The sequence below is a fragment of the Camelina sativa genome, chromosome 9, assembly GCF_030686135.1.
Source record: "Camelina sativa cultivar CO46 ecotype springtype chromosome 9, ASM3068613v1".
In the NCBI taxonomy this organism is placed as follows: domain Eukaryota; kingdom Viridiplantae; phylum Streptophyta; class Magnoliopsida; order Brassicales; family Brassicaceae; genus Camelina; species Camelina sativa.
The window spans coordinates 2,903,780-2,918,373 of NC_141888.1; the positions used below are offsets into that span (position 1 = coordinate 2,903,780).

The following is a 14,594-nucleotide window of genomic DNA, read 5'->3' on the forward strand; positions in this document are numbered from 1 at the left end:
GTTAGCGTGAAAGAAGATACATGCCCGAGTAACTAAACTAATTATATATATATATATATATATATATAGTAAACTAGGTGTTAGGCAAAAGTTGTTACAAAATCGTTATTTTTTTAAATAACATAAATTAACATATTATTATTATTTTAGTTTTTCTATATATCAAAATATTTTACTTATATAAAAATATATGTAAAATATATGTAAAAATGTGAACTTGTCATATTGGACCATGAGTTTATCTATTTGTTAAACTGTTTTAGATTTGTTACCGTTTTAGCAATGAACTAGATTAGGATCCGTGCTAAGAGCATATGTTGAGATTTATTTTATTTATATTATAATTTTAGAATAAAATATAATTTATATGATTGTTTTTAAAAATATTTTTGGATAAACATTATGCAATAAAATAATATGCTAAATATGATGGCTTGAAAAAATACCTATTTTGTAAGTTTTATATTGTTAATTTGGTAATTTTATGTATGAGAAATGGTTATGTTTGTTGTTTATTTTATTTTAATTTTTGAACATGTTTGGTGAAAGTTTTTTAATATAACCCATTCTTAAGTAAGATTTTATTTTCAACTGGACAATAAGATCTCGGAAATCACGATTATGTGTGATAAATTGCCAAGATTTTATTCATTTTTATGCCTAAAATTATATTTTTATGCCTAACAGTATATATTTTGTAACAATACATGAAATATTAAAGATTTTATTTAGGAAGTTGTATAAATCATTGGAATATTCTCTTTAAAAAGCTTTTTGGGATATTCTTAAGTTTATTCATATAGTCCACGGATTGACCAATTAATTGACTTATTAATCTATAACTTTTTTTAATAACCAAGTTATATTTAATCTATAACCTATTTTGTAACCAATTTATAAAAAAAATATAGTGTACAAAAAAAAAGTGTACTTCCGTTTTATTATATAGGGGATATGCTAAATATAATGACTTGAAAAAAACACTTATTTTGTAAGTTTTATATTGTTAATTTTGTAATTTTATGTATGAGAAATGGTTATGTTTATTGTTTGTTTTTATTTTAATTTTTGAACATGTTTGGTTAAAGTTTTTTAATATAACCCGTGCTTAGGTAAGATTTTTTTTTCAATTGGACAATAAAATCTTAGAAATCACGATTAAGTGTGATATATTGCTAAGATTTTATTCATTTTATGCCTAAGAACATATTTTTATGCCTAACAATATATATTTTGTAACAATACATGAAATATTAAAGATTTTATTTAGGAAGTTGTATAAATCATTGGAATATTCTCTTTAAAAAGCTTTTTGGGATATTCTTAAGTGTATTCATATAGCCCACGGATTGACCAATTAGTTGACTTATTAATCTATAACGTTTTTTATAACCAAGCTATATTTAATCTATAACCTATTTTGTAACCAATTTATAAAAAAAATATAGTCTACAAAAAGAAATGTACTTCCGTTTTATTATATAAGGGATATGCTAAATATAATGACTTGAAAAAAACACTTATTTTGTAAGTTTATATTGTTAATTTTGTAATTTTCTGTATGAGAAATGGTTATGTTTGTTGTTTGTTTTTATTTTAATTTTTGAACATGTTTGGTTAAAGTTTTTTAATATAATCCGTGCTTAGGTAAGATTTTATTTTCAATTGGACAATAAAATCTCAGAAATCAAGATTAAGTGTGATATATTGCCAAGATTTTATTCCTTTTTACGCCTAAGAACATATTTTTATGCCTAACAATATATATTTGTAACAATACATGGAATATTAAAAATTTTATTTAGGAAATTGTATAAATCATTGAAATATTCTCTTTAAAAAGATTTTTGGGATATTCTTAAGGGAAATTACCTAGAATATTACATAAAAGTAGGTTTATTACTAGACTAACACGTTGAGATTTCCGACTTACTCGAATAACACATAAAAGTTTGATTATTACTTCTAAACCAGAGTTGCGTGTTTTATTACGGTTTATGCCATTTATAATTAAAAAAAATTAAAAATCATCAAATTTCGATTAACTTGGATGCAGCGGTAGTCTCAAAAAGATTTAGATCTTCGTGAAAACCCTAACGGGAAGACCATTACGCTAGAGGTCGAGTCATCTGACACCATCGACTATGTGAAAGCGAAGATCCAGGGATCTCACCGGACCAGCAGCCTTTGATTTTCGCCGGGAAGCAGCTCGAGGACGGCCGCAGTTCTTATCAAATAAAAAAAAAGTTTCGATAAACTTGATTTGTGCAGTTGGTCTCGTCTGCTCTTCAAAGATGTCGTTTATCAGATACAGATCCTCCGATTACGTCTATTTCGAGTAATTTTGTCACTCTCTTTTATTACCCCTAATTTTGTTTTCCGATTCTGGGTTTGCTCTCGATTGATGCTAAATTGGTCACGTTATCTATCAATTTGATGCTTCTGTACAGTCGCAGATACGGGATCGACGAAGCGGCTGCTACTCCTCTGCAGGCAGTGAATAGGGGTGACTCTGACAGCAAAGTTAACACAACACGGAAACTCTTTTCCTTTCTCTCTAATTTTAGTGTTTAGGTATCCTTTTTATTTTATTTTAACAATTTTAGTTATATTCAACCTTCCTTTTGCTTTTTCTGATCTCTCAAATTCCAAACCTTCGAAATCCAAACACATTTTTTGAACCTCGCCACTCTCTCGTCTAGATCGTTCTTCCTTCTTTTAGCCGTAGGAAGAATGTCGATGACAGAGGCAGTAACAAAGATCCATCCATAGATGATAGATTAGTTAGTGTTTTGTTTCCCTTTACAATTGTCTCTATAGGGTTTTGGATGATTTAGATTTTAGACCTCTATAATGGGGAATTGCTTTGGATCTTCCCCCAAGAATGAAGATGTTAATGTTGACGACTCCTCAGTGAACTCCAAACCCTTTTCACGTAAGCCCCTTCTCATTACTCAATTTATCTTTTTCTGAAGATCTCTAAGAAAGAAGAACAATACAAACTTTGTTTTTTTTTGTTGCTGCAGGTTTATGCTTTGATTGAGAGAGGAGTTTGAAGTAATTTAGGTAACAAGAAGAGAACAAAAGTTTTAATTTTTTTGGTTTGTTATGGTGGGGGCGATGGCAAACAATGGAAGAATCCGGTCAGCTTCTCCGGTGATTAATGGGTCAAAAGATCTGACTCCGAACAGCGCTCCAGCGAGCACAACGGGATCTGAATATGGTCCTGTTGAGTTCACAAGAGATTACATTGAAACTCTTCTGAATGAACGAATCAAGTACAAGAGCAAATTCAACTACAAGGTTTCTACTTTTTCCCCCACCCTCAATTTTATTTTTTTACCTGAATTTAAACTTTCTTGTGTAATCTAAGTTGTGATGTGTGGATGAAAAAGAAAAAGTGTCTATACTGTAATTTGATTGTTGAGTAAGTTTTATCAATTAGGGTTTCCATTAGCAGAGAGAGAGTTTTAGTTGGTGAAGTTTTGAATTTGAGGTAGCTTTTTTTTTTACTGGCTTTTCTCGTTGAATCCGTTAGTTTTCTTATAGAAGATCTGATTGTGTTTATAAGACAATTTGTGGGACCTTTAGTATTAGGCAATAGCATTGAAGACATTGTTTATGTGTTCTGATTGATCCTTATGGTATAGAATCTGAAGCTTTTAATTTCTGTTAGCTTACTGGCTTTGTTCGTTGGATCTATTGTTTTTTTTTTCTAAGAAGAAGATTTGATTGTGTTATAAGACAATTGGTGAGACCAAAATAGTTTTGTCAGTTTGATAAAAGCATTAAAGACTTTGTTTATGTGTTTGGCTTTGGTCTCCCTTTTGGTTTCAGTTAGTTAAGCTTGAATTTGAATGTTCTTCTTGGTGGTTTTTGGGTTTTGCAGGAGAGATGTGAGAACATGATGGAATATATAAAAAGGCTTAGACTTTGCATTAGGTGGTTTCAAGAACTCGAGTTGGATTATGCTTTTGAGCAAGAGAAGTTGAAGAATGCATTGGAATTGAATGAGAAGCATTGTGCTCACATGGTGTGTTTCCATAATTAAAGTTTAGCTGTTACTTTTTTTTGTTTCAAATTTTTTTGTGATTTTTGAACTTTATATTTGTGCAATTTTGATGACAGAGGTTAGTTTGAGAAACAAAGAAGAGGAGCTGAATATGATAATTGAAGAGCTGAGGAAAAACTTTGAATCTGTTCAAGTGCAACTTGCCAGGGAACAAACGGAGAAGTTGGTAAGAGGCGGCTAATTCTACTTTAAATTACTTGTGTCTAATTCATATTTGTGGGGTTTAATTCAATATGTTCTGTTTTAGGCTGCGAATGATTCTCTTGGAAAAGAGAAAGAAACAAGACTTGCTGTTGAAAAGGCACAAGCTGGTCTTGTAGAAGAGCTAGACAAAGCACAAGGAGATCTTCAAACGGCTAACCAGAGGGTGAGAAAACTTAAAAAGGTTTTGAAATGATCAGAATGTTTTGTCACTTAACTTTAGACTAATGTTGACTGTTTGTTTTGTTATGTTCAGATACAATCGGTAAATGACATGTACAAACTGTTGCAAGAGTATAACTCAAGCCTGCAGCTGTATAACAGCAAGCTACAAGGTGATCTTGATGAAGCTCATGAAACTATAAAACGCGGTGAGAAAGAAAGGACTGCCATTGTTGAAAATATTGGCAACTTGAAGGGCCAGTTTTCAGCATTGCAGGATCAGCTTGCTGCTTCTAAGGTATATGATGATGTTCTGTTATATCCGATCAATGGTAGTAAATGTTTTGTAGTTCTGGTCAAAATGTGATTGAGTGTCTTGTTTTTTTTGGTAGGCTTCTCAAGAAGATATCATGAAGCAGAAAGGTGAGTTGGAAAACGAAATTGCGAGTCTCAAGGTCGAGCTTCAGCAGGCCAAGGAAGACCGTGATCGCCATTTAGTGGAAGTACAAACCTTACAAACTGAGGCAACCAAGTACAATGACTTCAAAGACACCATAACTGAACTTGAGGTCTCATATCCGTTTACAATTTCTTTCTATATATTCTCTGCCAATTGTTTTTTCTTAAGATGATGTAAATTGTTTTTGGTCCAGACTACATGTTCATCCCAGAGTACTCAGATACAAGAGTTACAGGATCGACTAGTGTATTCTGAGAGGCGACTGCAGGTTTTCATCACATTCTCGAGCAACACACATATAACATATGAATCTATTAGATTTCACAACCTCTTATGTTTTTAATAACATTTTTGGATTGTTTATGGTTTAGGTGTCTGATCTAACTACTTTTGAGAAAATAAATGAGTTTGAAGACCAGAAGCAAAGCATTATCGATCTGAAAAGTCGAGTAGAAGAAGCAGAACTTAAACTCGTTGAAGGGGAAAAACTACGGAAGAAGTTGCACAATACCATTCTTGTATAATTCACTTAACTAAACCTCTGTCACATTTTTTTCGTCCCCTATGTGTGTAAAGCTTGACTGATCCTGGTTTATTTCTCATGTTGCAGGAATTGAAAGGCAATATACGTGTGTTCTGTAGAGTTAGACCTTTATTGCCTGGTGAGAATAATGGTGAGGAGGGAAAAACTATTTCTTACCCGACATCTCTAGAAGCACTTGGTCGCGGTATTGACTTGTTGCAAAATGGTATGAAACCAGAAACTTCTGAGATAGTGTGGTTCTTGCTAAAATGACACATTGATTGGAAGAACAATTGATGTCTTTTTTTTTTGTTATGGACAGCGCAAAAGCATTCTTTTGGTTTACGAGTATATGCTTAATGGTAGTCTTGAAAATCATTTGTTTGAAAGTAAGTAAGAATTAAGATCCAACATTTATGTTTATGTTACTTGGCATTGTTCATGACCTGATGAATCTTGTTTATTCTAGGGGGTTCTAATGTGCTTTCTTGGTCACTGCGTATGAAAGAGGCGATTGGTGCTGCTAGAGGGCTTTGTTTTTTGCACGAAGCTAAGGATCAAGTCATTTACAGAGACTTCAAAGCAGCAAATATCCTCCTTGATTCAGGATTCAACCCAAAACTCTCAGACTTTGGATTGGCGAAAGAAGGTCCAAAAGACAACCGTTCACATGTGACAACCCAAGTCATCGGTACAGAAGGTTACGCAGCTCCAGAATATCTAGCAACAGGTTTCTCTTTGTTTGATGGTTCATTTGTTCCAATTTCAACTAACAAAACATGAAATTTCTAAAACACATTGATTGGTCTCTGCTTTTGGTCTCTGTCAGGTCATCTAACAACGAAATGTGACGTCTACAGCTTTGGTGTAGTCTTGCTAGAGATTCTATCTGGACGTAGAGCAATAGACAAAACTAAAGCTCGAGAAGAAGAATATTTAGTGGAATGGGCGACACCTTACTTGCGAGACAAGCGAAAAGTGTTTAGGATAATGGACACGAAGCTTGTGGGTCAATACCCTTAGAAAGCAGCGTTTATGATGTCTTTCTTGGCTTTACAATGTATTGGAGAGGTTAAAGTTAGACCATCGATGCCTGAGGTCTTGTCTCTTCTTGAGAAAGTTACAATTCCAAGACATCGAAAGAGTAGAAGCAGAGGTTTTGCTACTAACTCTTCTTCCAAACGGTTTCTCAGACACCCTAATTAAGGACTCAAAATCTCTTTGGCTTTTGGATCGTTTCTTTTGTGGAAATGGAATATAGAAACTTTTTTTTGGTTACGTCATTGATAATATAGAAGAATAAAAAAAGCTTGGCCATGATCTATAATTAAGATTTTAACCATACCTCATTCAGTTAGTGGCTATTAATTATACACAGTCATCATGATCATTGTTATGTGTAATGTACGTATATAAGAACATGTACATAGTCTACACATATGTGGATTGTATATGTACTAGTAACTATTTGCATGGAGAGACGAAAAGAGAAGTCTAATCCAAACCAAAACGCCCCGATCAAATTAACCACCACTAATTAACATTAATCATATCTCTCGTAAATCCAAATTTAACAGAGCTATCAATTCACCGTCAATACCCCACTTCTCTTAATAGTTTCATCATCACTAATTCTCTGTCGCTATCACTTGAGTGTAGCCAGTTTTGCAAGTTTAGGTCCCTCATGATTGCTTAAGGTATCCTGTAATATCTACTTAGAAACTATAAGGAGTAGAAGATGGAGCCTTTGCAGAAGATAAAAGAGTTACAACAGAGAGAGATTTGTTTGGTTGTAATTAATAGAATTTTAGAGTGAATGTGAGATCTTATGTATAACTAAATCACTTAGGTAGAAAATTTCAGTATAACTTGAACTACTTGGTGCAACTGTACTAGAATTATTAAAATAAATTTCAATATGGATCATGTGAAAATGAATAAAAAATAGATTTTGGCGGCGGAATATTCATTTAAAATCATCACACTATGGTAAAATGAACCAAAGACAACATGATATTAGTAAAAAATTATTTGGTATACACATAATTATACATAGTTATCCAGTTGTACTCTCATATCCATAGTTGAACTTTTGCGTTTTTTTCGTATTTCCAGTTGGACTATAATATAAATTATTAATTAGCAGTTGGCCACAAGATTTATCAGTATTAATTAGCATATACAAGGTTTTCATAACACAATGTTCATAAAAACTTGGGTTTCACCTCTTTTGCTTCATTTGAGGTGATCACTTACTAAGTCTTCCTTATACTATAAAGAGTGTTTTATGTGAAAACAATAGTATATATTAGAAAGTGATAAATTCTTGTTTTGTTGATTAAACATGGTTCTTTAATAGTTCAATATGTTTTAGAAATTCTTATAAACCTTAATTATCATTTTCATATTTTAAATATAAATGCAAATCTAAATATATATTTAGTTGTACCTAGTTGAACTGAGTATTATATATTTATGTTATCTAAATATTATCCTCTATAGTTAAAATGTAATTTTGTATGGTTATTGTTCATTACCTCTCGAAAATATGATAAATAAACAATTACGAATTACATAAATTGTTCTAGTAACATCTCTTACTTTTTCTAGTAACATCTCTTACTTGTTCCATTTCCGGTGAACAACAACGACAATATTAGCTAGGGTTATAGAAAAAGATATGTTGAAGATGACTATAAAATTACAATAATATTGTTCATTAAAACGGATTTATGGACCTACACTAAGCAAAAGAACATTATGTACGTACTCAAATCTCAAGAACATTATGTACGTATGCGTTCATATGTACGTACACGTTTATATGTACGTACACGTTCGATTTTAGGTTTAATGAACCCGAAATTACCAGAATATCCTCGTCTTCTACCTCTAACATACGACTGAAAACCCTAATTTTCCCTGCCTCACTTTATTTTTTTCACGACTTATGTCTATTTTTTTGGTTTCACTTGTGGGTTTTTTACTCAACTATTATAGATTTTCATCTCAACATCTGATTTCTAAATTAAAAACCTATAAAAAGTGAGTTATATAGATTTTCGAACAGATATCTAGCTCTTCCATGGATGAACCCAGAGGAAAGATTAACGAAACAGAGTAGGAAAAAGACGTTTGCTCCGGCCGACAAACAGAATACGATTGATGAATCTGCTACAAACGTTATTACATGAACACCATAGATCGGAAGAACAGCAAACGTGTTTAGATCTATCTCCAATAAGTCTATCGTAATGCTAGACTGTCTTTGACAGCTCAAACAAATTCGTGTTATTCTAGTAAGACTTTACAGCTGTCAAAAATGCTTACTAAATCTACCACAGACAAGAAACCTACCATCACACTCCGAAAACTATTTCAAAAAAACAAACAAGTATACCAAAAATATCTGAAACGAGAGAAGGCTGTACAATAAATCTGTCGCAACAGGCCATTAGTCTACCATAAATATCTTTTGGGTCATATTGACTGTTGAAGGTGTACATCAGATATTTTTGGTACACTTAGTTTTTGATACACATATACGTCCACTGATACGTGTACCAACACTACAACTAAGTGTACCATCTACGTCGACGGCAAGTGTACCAGCACTACAACTAAGTGTACCAAAAATATCTGACGTACACCTTTAATCAGTCCACGTGTATAAATCTACCATCAAAGGATCGGTAGACTTAGTCCCAACTTCCAATGTTTTTTTTTTCTAATGGCACTAGCCGTAATTACGTTTTTTCCCAACACTAGTTTTAGGGGTAGTATAGGTACAATGAGTTAGTCTAGTAATAACAAACAATTGTATGTTACTTTTGTAATAAGGAAGCTTTTATGCAATATTCTAGTAACTCACCCTATTCTTAAATGTATTCATATAGCCCATGGGTTGACCAATTAATTGACCCATTAATCTATAACGTTTTTTTATAACCAAGCTATATTTAATCTATAACTAATTTTGTAACCAATTTATAAAAATTATATAGTCTACCAAAAAAAGTTGTGTACTTCCGTTTTATTATATAGGAATATAATATATTGCATTAATAATAATATCGTGCATTTTAAAAGTTTAAATTTTCGGGTTTTTATTGTGTTTTTAATATATAAGTAGAACAATATATGGATTTAAATTACAACGTTTTACTGGGCTATATTGGTATATGGATGTGGTTCATTTATGAAAGTTAGTTTTTGCAGATTTTAATATCATATTAAATATGATATTAAATATTTAAATCATGGGATAAAAATGTTACACTTGTGTAACTAATAATTAATTGCATAATAATAATTATAAAATATACTAACATAATAAGTTAAATATATTTGTGTAACTAATATTTTAAAAAAACAATAATACTTTCACTTTAAATACGATTTGTTGTTTGCATTATATATCTAAACCCAAAATAATTATATTATTAATAGGACATATGTGTCCATTTCTTAGAGTATAAGTTTGATAATAACCCTTTCATTTACCTATATTTATTCCAAAGCTCAAGTTAAAACAATATAATAATATAATAATTAAAATAAATGAGGAAAAAAAATACTGGAATAATATCATTCATATACATTTTTAATATAAATTTATAACAGATGAAAAATAATATATTTGTCTGTTTGAACTGTTTTCATTTTTTTTGTCATGACACAAAATAATATAAAATTTCAATCTCAACAGTTTTTACAGCTTTCTAAATTATTCTCTAGCATTCATTTTTTTAAAATAAATAAATCCTCCAATTCTTGATTTAATAAAAGATTTTCGGAGTGATTAATCTAATTTACAATTTTTAGTTAATTTTAAATTTAGAAATTTCAACCGCTTGTATAAACAGAAAACATGAGATGATTTTGAAGTTGAAATGGTAATGTAGTTTGGTTTTGTCACAGAAGAATTCATACGCTTCAAAAGCTTCATTGCCATGGCTATAAGCCTAGAACTATTATAAAGTTTTTTTTAAAGTTTTATTAAAAAGTCACGGTTGTAATCTACGTATCATAATTGATATCAATTAATATTTATAACTATTTTTTTCACAAAGTCTTTATGTGAAAAAAAATTCAAACCGATTCCATTATAATTGTATGGAGTGCCACTCCAAGTTCGGTCCAACAACAAACTAAGATGGGCTTTGAGGAAAAGAAGCCACTGCATTTGTCAACTTGTTCAGTCACCAACGATAACAAAAAAGAGTTATATGGTCGATGTGATCTGCTTTGTACAATCAAGGTTCCAAAGACAGATCACACTACATACACTCTAAGTGAAGAACAAATTCTCTGATCTTGCGTCACCGATTCTATGTAACTGATGATGACACTTGTGAGAATCAACCTAATCATTGTAATCATAAGGTTATCATGAGTTCTACTATACATAGGTGGAGCTACTTCTTTGGAGTTCTGGAGATGTTCCGGGATTATACATGGAGGGGAGAACTGAACCAGAGATAGAGAGAGCAAAAAGAAAAGCATCTACTATGTGTTTTCTTTTTCAGGTTTCTTTGTAGTTACTCTCTAAGTTTTGTATATGAAACACAATATAAACTTTGGTTGATTGATAGTGGATGTTTGTGGAAGAAGGTTCCCGCACGAGATGTACCCTTTGCATGACGGGAACTCATTAAATCTCTGTGTATTGTTTATGTTATGCAACATGATCTGTGAAGTAAACGAGGAGTATCTTTTGAGACAGATCTTCCTATTTTTATGTCACTAAATTTCCAAATTTATAACTTGATTTTCACTTAAAATTAAAAACTTACAACAGAGGATTAAGATTTTTCATCAACATGACAAAACAATCAAGAATCAAGATTTTTTTTTTTTTATCTTCTCTTACTAGTATTACCTTATTTTAATTCCTTTACCCAGTTATATTTTTGTTTTACTAGTTTCACCCAGTTCTACTGCATTTGATTTAGTAGATAAGATATTCTAAACCATAGTTTTACTAGTTTTACAAAATATAGAATCATGGAAAATAATCCGAGCAAATTTCTCACAAGACTGATAGTTGTACTTTGTTGTATCTAGTTTTACTTCAGTTCTACCTTTTCTTACTAGTTTTACTTCGTTATACTAGTTTTTCCAAGTTATACTTCTGTTCTACTAGCTTTATGTAGTTTTCCTTCCGTTTTACTAGTTTTACCTAGTTTTCCTTCCGTTCTATTAGTTTTACTAAATCCACCTAGTTTTATTACATTTAATTTAGTGCTACAAATTTTACTTAAATCCCAAAACAGCAATTTAATTCCAAAGCATTTATGTCGTTTTCTCAACTGTAGATGAGATATTAACAAACAATAAAATCATCGAAAATAATCCAAGCAATTTGTCACGAGACTAATATTTGTATATAGTTTTACCGAGTTATACTTAGTTTTTTCTTCTCTTACTAGTATTACCTTGTTTTACCTTATTTTACTTCCTTTACCTAGTTATATTTCCATTTTACTAGTTTCACCTAGTTCTACTGCATTTGATTTAGTAGATGAGATATTGCAAACCATAGTTTTACTAGTTTTACAAAAGATAGAATCATGGAAAATAATCCGAGCAAAATTTCTCACAAGACTGATAGTTGTACTTTGTTGTATATAGTTTTACTTCAGTTCTACCTTTTCTTACTAGTTTTACTTTCGTTATATTAGTTTTTCCAAGTTTTACTTCCTTTATACTAGTTTTACCTAGTATTACTTCCGTTCTAGTAGCTTTACCTAGTTTTACTTCCGTTCTACTAGCTTTACTAATTCCACCTTCCCTTATTAGTTTTACTTCAGTTTATAGTTTTACCGAGTTTTACGTAAGTTTACCTATTTTTACCTAGTTTTACTTCCGTTTTACTAGTTTTACTAATTCCACATAGTTTTATTACATTTAATTTAGTGCTACGAATTTTACTTAAATCCCAAAACTGTAATTTAATTCCAAAGCATTGCTGTCGTTTTCTCAACTGTAGACGAGATATTAACAAACAATAGAATCATGAAAAATAATTCAAGCAATTTGTCACGAGACTAATATTTGTGCAATAGTTTTACTTCAGTTTTATCAGTTTTACCGAGTTATACTTAGTTTTATCTTCTTATACTAGTATTGCGTTGTTTTACCTTGTTTTACTTCCTTTACCTAGTTATTTTTCCGTTTTACTAGTTTCACCTAGTTCTACTGCATTTGATTTAGTAGATGAGATATTGCAAACCATAGTTTTACTAGTTTTACAAAAGATAGAATCATGGAAAATAATCCGAGCAAATTTCTCACAAGACTGATAGTTGTATCTAGTTTTACTTCAGTTCTACCTTTTCTTACTAGTTTTACTTTCGTTATACTAGTTTTTCCAAGTTTTATGTTATACTAGTTTTACCTAGTTTTACCTAGTTTTACTTCCGTTCTAGTAGCTTTACCTAGTTTTACTTCCGTTCTACTAGCTTTACTAATTCCACGTTCTCTTACTAGTTTTATTTCAGTTTATAGTTTTACCGAGTTTTACTTAACAAACAATAATAGAATCATGGAAAATAATCCAACCAATTTGTCACGAGACTAATATTTGTACATAGTTTTACTTCAGTTTTACCTAGTTATACTTAGTTTTATCTTCTCTTACTAGTATTACCTTATTTTACTTCCTTTACCTAGTTATATTTGCGTTTTACTAGTTTCACCTAGTTCTACTGCATTTGATTTACTAGACGAGATATTGCAAACTATAGTTAGTTTTACAAAAGATAGAATCATGGAAAATAATCCGAGCAAATTTCTCACAAGACTGATAGTTGTACTTTTTTGTATCTTGTTTTACTTCAGTTCTACATTTTCTTAGTAGTTTTACTTTCGTTATATTAGTTTTTCCAAGTTTTACTTTCGTTATACTAGTTTTACCTAGTTTTGCCTAGTTCTAGTAGCTTTACCTAGTTTTACTTCCGTTATACTAGCTTTACTAATTCCACCTTCCCTTGCTAGTTTTACTTCAGTTTATAGTTTTACCGAGTTTTACTTAAGTTTACCTAGTTTTACCTAGTTTTACCTAGTTTTACTTTTGTTTTACTAGTTTTACTAATTCCACCTAGTTTTATTACATTTAATTTAGTGCTACGAATTTTACTTAAATCCCAAAACAGCAATTTAATTCCAAAGCATTGCTGTCGTTTTCTCAACTGTAGATGAGATATTAACAAACAATAGAATCATGGAAAATAATCCAAGCAATTTGTCACGAGACTAATATTTGTACATAGTTTTACTTCAGTTTTACCAGTTTTACCTAGTTTTACTTAGTTTTATCTTCTCTTACTAGTATTACCTTGTTTTACCTTATTTTACTTCCTTTACCTAGTTATATTTCCGTTTTACTAGTTTCACCTAGTTCTACTGCATTTGATTTAGTAGATGAGATATTGCAAACCATAGTTAGTTTTACAAAAGATAGAATCATGGAAAATAATCCGAGCAAATTTCTCACAAGATTGATAGTTGTACTTTTTTATCTAGTTTTACTTCAGTTCTACCTTTTCTTACTAGTTTTACTTTCGTTATACTAGTTTTTCCAAGTTTACTTCCGTTATACTAGTTTTACTTCTGTTCTAGTAGCTTTACCTAGTTTTACTTCCGTTCTACTAGCTTTACTAATTCCACCTTCCCTTACTAGTTTTACTTCAGTTTATAGTTTTACCGAGTTTTACTTAAGTTTACCTAACTTTACATAGTTTTACTTCTGTTCTACTAGCTTTATAATTCCACCTTCCCTTACTAGTTTTACTTCAGTTTATAGTTTTACTGAGTTTTACTTAGTTTTACCTAGTTTTACTTCCGTTTTACGTCCGTGTCACTAGTTTTACTTGTTTCACCGAGTTCCGTTTTACATCCGGTTTACTAGTTTTACTTGTTTCACCTAGTTCTACTGCATTTGATTTAGTAGATGAGATATTGCAAACGATAGTTTTACTAGTTTCACCTAGTTTTACGAAAGATAGAATCATGAAAATAATCCTAGCAAATTTCTCACAAGGCTGATAGTTGTACGTTGTTTTTTCTAGTTTTACTTCAGTTCTACCTTCCCTTACTGGTTTTACTTCAGTTCTACTATTATAACTTCCGTTCGACTAGCGTTATGTAGTTTTCCTTCCGTTGGATCACAATGG

The 14,594-nt window shown here is 31.0% G+C and overlaps 1 long non-coding RNA gene across 10 annotated transcripts; it reads left to right on the top strand.

Annotated features, from left to right (window-relative positions):
• Positions 1–1,926: 1,926 nt before the first annotated feature.
• LOC104712106 (kinesin-like protein KIN-14N) lies at positions 1,927–6,696 on the top strand. 10 transcript variants are annotated; one of them, XR_015566550.1, is made up of 15 exons: positions 2,040–2,338; positions 2,451–2,574; positions 2,821–2,935; positions 3,027–3,303; positions 3,890–4,033; positions 4,129–4,238; positions 4,320–4,439; positions 4,530–4,733; positions 4,828–5,004; positions 5,089–5,163; positions 5,267–5,413; positions 5,506–5,644; positions 5,741–5,807; positions 5,888–6,148; positions 6,248–6,696. It is a non-coding gene; the product is annotated as a kinesin-like protein KIN-14N (long non-coding RNA). The 10 variants fall into 10 exon arrangements; XR_015566549.1 differs by having other exon boundaries at positions 1,927–2,338; positions 2,451–2,935; XR_002033503.2 differs by lacking the exon at positions 5,741–5,807 and having other exon boundaries at positions 2,044–2,338.
• Positions 6,697–14,594: the final 7,898 nt, after the last annotated feature.